The sequence below is a fragment of the Aptenodytes forsteri genome, unplaced genomic scaffold (genome assembly GCF_000699145.1).
Source record: "Aptenodytes forsteri isolate BGI_AS27 unplaced genomic scaffold, ASM69914v1 Scaffold88, whole genome shotgun sequence".
NCBI lineage: Eukaryota > Metazoa > Chordata > Aves > Sphenisciformes > Spheniscidae > Aptenodytes > Aptenodytes forsteri.
In genome coordinates, this window is record NW_008795948.1 from 2,309,088 (window position 1) to 2,314,202 (window position 5,115).

The window sequence follows — 5,115 nt, forward strand, 5'->3', positions numbered from 1 at the left end:
CTTCTGTTTATTTTAATAATAGAGAATATTTGGATGAATAATCAGAATTCTTAGGTGCGTGTGACCAGGTTTTAGTTTAACTTGAACTACGCGCACACAAAAAAATTGTACAGCAGAAACCTTTTGTTATCTTTTTTAATATTGAGTAATTGCAGGCAGCTGTCATAGTGGTAGTGTATTTGCAATTTAAGCAGTAACATTTTAATTAGTCTGTAGCATTGGGACATTCTAATTCAGATATTCAGGAGTAATGGAATTGGTTTTCAGGCAGAAGTCCTTTGTTAAAGCTGTACGTCCATTCATCTCTTCAGTAAGTTTTGAATTGAGCACAGCTCTGAAATTCTTAATAATCTAGGGTGTTTAACTAGAATTCCTCCGTGTATTCTTAACTGACTGATTTAAGTGGACAGTGAAATCTTTAACTCTCTTCCACTTATTTTATCATGTATGTCTAATTACTGATAATTGCCCAGCATGACTTTGGAAAACATCTGCTCTTCAAATAGAGCCAATAAATACTTCTAACACTTTTTCTTTTAATACTATATTTGTGAAGAAACATTACAATGAGACAAAGAGCATCGCAGTTATTTAAAGGTGCTGGTCTGAACTAGGTTCACTATTCAGTTATTATTCACTGTAATCTACCTATTTGATAAGTTCAGTGACAGTTGTTATGCTTTGAAGAAAATTAATATTTTCTTGGAAAACTGTTATGAAAATGGAATCCCCTTTCACAATAACGTTGCAATTTCAGTCTAAAGAACAAACTATGAAGAACACCCTATAAAGAATGAACTAGTGGCCGTGGCTCTTTACAAAAACAAACAAACAAAACCCCAAAACCTCTTTCTTTTTCAAACACTGTTCCTAGATATGATCTCTTGCGTTTTGGCCAATAGGTAACTCAGACATGGTAATGCTTACCTACTGTTCATGAAGAAAGACTTAAACGCTGGTGGTAAATCCTGATTTAACAGTTAGGCCTGGTTGTTTCAGACTGGCTTAGAATGTTTTCTTTGTTCTGTTTTTTTTGTGATCCCCCCCCCCCCCCCCCCCACCGTCCGAGACTCGTAATGGAAGCAGGACTATAACTAGGAGGGGATGAGTTGAAACACTTAAGCTTTACATTTAAACTCTAATGACAAAACTATCTTTGTAAGGTAAGTCTTGTTAAAGATTTACCTATGTATGTTTCTTATAAAAACACTTTATTTGAAGAAAAATGGCTTTTATTGAATCTCAGTGTGACTGTAGCAATGCAAGTAATGTGTGATTATCATCAGCTTTTTTGGCTTGCAAACCCAGTTGTATTAAGTATTAAAATAGGCTGGATACTAAGTAGGTGTGGGGGAGATACTCATGTCACATAAAAATTAGTAAGATTTCTGTGTTTGAAATCCATTCACGCTTCTGAAAACAAATATATTTTCAGAAAACCTTTCCAAAATCAGTAAAGCCGTCTTCTGAAACTTCAGAGGGACCTCAGGAGGTTAGAACACCTCCTGTTTTATTTCCATTTGGCACAGTATGGATTTTTTTCTTCTTTAAAAAAAAAAATTTTAAAACCAAAACTATATATATAGTTCAAGCCAAGGACTTGAGACTGAAGTAATGAGGAAGGAGCTGACTTCCTATTTCATGCTATAAATCAGCACTTTCTCTTTGGGGTTTTAGTCCCAGTATATTTCTCCTTTGCACAAATAAACTGTTGAAAAAGTATTATTGTTTATTTATCTGACTTTATTTTTCCAACAGCAAGTAGCTCCAGAGGATTTACCCAGCAGGGTATTAGAATCAGAGAGGCTGACAGCTGCGCTTTGATTCTGGGGCAGTGATTTTTGATACCACTTGCAGCTTGTTATTCCTCAGGGAGGTAAGAAAGAAATAAGGGAGAGGCACAAGTAGGATGGGATGATAGTGTTTGTGGGAAAGGACATTTTTGGGGACAAGAGAATGAGAAGGGGTATCTTGCAATACCGATGAAAAAAGATAAAGGACAGGGAAACCTCAGTTGATAAACTTGCATGACCGTTTTAGAATGCCAGATTGAAGTAGTTGTGTTTGAAATCATGCTGAATGAAAATTGCTGTGTGCATTTTTACAAGTTGTCAATATTTAAAACCAGATTTAATATTATAAACCTGGGACTAATGGTGCTGCTTAACACGTAGTATTTTACATGACTAGGAAAGCAGGACTACCTAGTCTTGCCTCAGCTTATTAATCAATATGGTCCAATAGTTTTGCCATTGCCTAGCTATCATAGTAGCTAGGCAGTGGTGGTGTTCTGATATCATAGAAGGTGATAGGAAGGTTTGGGCATGTGGACTACAAAGGGCTTGGGCAAGCTTGAGAGTCAGCAAACCCTTTCTCATAGTTTCTTGAACACAATCACATTCACGAATTATTCTCTTGTCTCTGTTCTTAAACCAGGAATTGTCATAACAGGCCTTTTGACACATCTGTTATCAATTACAAATCTGTTATTAATTAACCAAAAAAAGAAACTCTTCTGTAACTACAATCAAGTCATGAGACACAAAAAAGGAAAATTACCATTTTGCCTTTAGTTCAGCTGACTGTTCAAGGTAATTATCTCTATCCCAGAGAATACCTACCCTGAATATGAATACTGTAAAGAATAGGGTGAGAATAAAACTGTTCAGCTAGAAATTGCATAAATTACCTTATTTATGACAGCATGAAAAGCTTCCTCATTAGTTTGGTCTTTTGGTTGTCAGCTGAAAGCTGGTATGCAGCTTGATATTCTCAGTCGTGCCTTGCAGAAGTTATCTACTGTGGAGTAACCATATTCTGTGTAAACCATCACTTTTTGCCATCAGTTTCTGCTGCATGGAAGTGAACTGAGGCTGCTCCTGAGCTCAGCAGGTAGAGTTTATTGTGGAGCAAAAATGCAGCCCTGTTGGGCAGAGGCTGGTGTCTCCGGTACTGCAGCCTGTTCAGCCATAGGAACTGGTGGGGCTGCTTTTCTCTTAACGTGCCTTCTGGGCATTTGGAAAAGATAAATGAAAGCTATGACATAAAACATTTGGCAGCTTTATCATAACTCTGAGACTGTGAGGTGTTACATATTCAGGGGGCCAAAACCTTCCCACAAATGTGCTCCTTTTGGTCTCTGAGTTTGTCACCTAAGCTAAACAGGTACATTTTCAGTCCTAAATGTATTGGCTGTGCCATCTTGCATAGTTAAAATGACTGGTTATTTGTATGCGTTTGGGTTTTTTGGTTTTGTTTTGGGGGGGGGTTTCAATAAATTAGGTCTGGAGTGGATAACTAAAATTTTCCATGCAGTCTGAACACTGGCTGAGTATAAAATACTAAGATGATGACCCTGTATGGCATTAAATCTTTTAAAATATTAATGTTTGGGTTAATATTATTGCTCTTCAGTGATAGAGAAGGGAAGTAAAAACCAGAGTGGAAGAGGCATTACCTGAGTAAAAAACCAAGACTGACATAAGGAAAAAAAACAGTGTTAAGAAATGTAGTCTAAAAACCAAATTTCATAGAATCATTTAGGTTGGAAAAGACCCTTAAGATCATCAAGTCCAACCGTTAACCTAGCACTACCAAGTCCACCACTAAACCATGTCCCTAAACGCCACGTCTACACGTCTTTTAAATACCTCTGGGGATGGTGACTCAACCACTTCCCTGGGCAGCCTGTTCCAATGCTTGACAACCCTTTTGGTGAAGAAGTATTTCCTCTTGTCCTGTCGCTTGTTACTTGGGAGAAGAGACCGACACCCACCTGGCTACAACCTCCTTTCAGGTAGTTGTAGAGAGCGATGAGGTCTCCCCTGAGCCTCCTTTTCTGCAGGCTAAACAATCCCAGTTCCCTCATAATAATTTAAGTTATTATCTATCATCAGACCTGCAAGGTTTTGGACTGGCCTTCCACTGGGACAGGGTGGGCAGTGACCTATCTAGTTCTAGAAATAGCATGTCGTGTTTACATGCAAGATTGTATGACATGGTTGACTGCGATAACACAACTGGGCTCAGTGATCTGTAAAAGCTTTAGGTTGGTAGGTTTAGCAACAGGAAGAGCTGGATTATTTTTTTTTTTTTTAAAGCATCCGAATTCAGATGATGCCTGGTCAGTTCTATACAATGATTCAGAGCCAGAAGAATATATGTACATATATTTTCCAGACATTAAATGGTTATTCATGCTTACTCTGGAGCACCTCAAAGCAGAAGCTCACCTCCAAGTAAGCAGTGATCCTTGCGTAATCATTCAGTTTTCAGAGTACATACCATATCTACCACATTCCTTTTCTCACACCAAACTGAGTACATAAAATGCTCAGGTAAACATGAGAGTAGCAGCTTACTATTTGACCTAACTGGCACGTTAATCCTGATGTTACACTTAGATAAGCTCCTCCAAATCTAATCTGTTGGGGAAACCACGACAGAGATGTCACTGTTGAGTGAAGGTCCTCATCTGAGTGTTAATAACTGTAAATCCACACCACAAGTGGGACTGTATTACCTTGAAGGGAACCAGAATTCCTTTCAACACCTGTGTTAATTTGCTTTAAACACTTTGTTGGCAGATCCTTATATATTTAAGACTATGAAGATACATATGCTTAGTCCACTTGCATAGACTCACATTTTAATTAGGCAGCTCGGACACCAGACACAGCTGGACAAGAGAACAATGCTAGACGGTGGTATCGATATCAAATCTATTCATGTTCTCTGTGCTAAAAACTCTACTGTTTTAAGGGAGCAGTTTGTTTTAGGAACAGAGTTATGTCTTTTGCAACTATCTTTTTGTCAGATACCAGGAAAATTTCATTTACCAAAACCACAGCTAACTGCTGCTGTAACGTGGCTATGTAGCAACTGTCAGAAGAACATTCCTCTCCTCTTGGAACAAGTTGTTTTCACTAAAAAAACCTTTAATACAAGAAGGAACGGCTGTGGTTTGTAGTATGAGATACCCTGTTAAACTGTTAATTTACGAGGACCGAGGCTGTCTCGACAAGGCACTTCCCTCAGTCTGGGTTTTAAGTCCCTCTCGACGGCCGGGCCCTGCCTTGCCTCTCCCTCAGCCCCGCGGGGCAGCGGCTCCCCGCC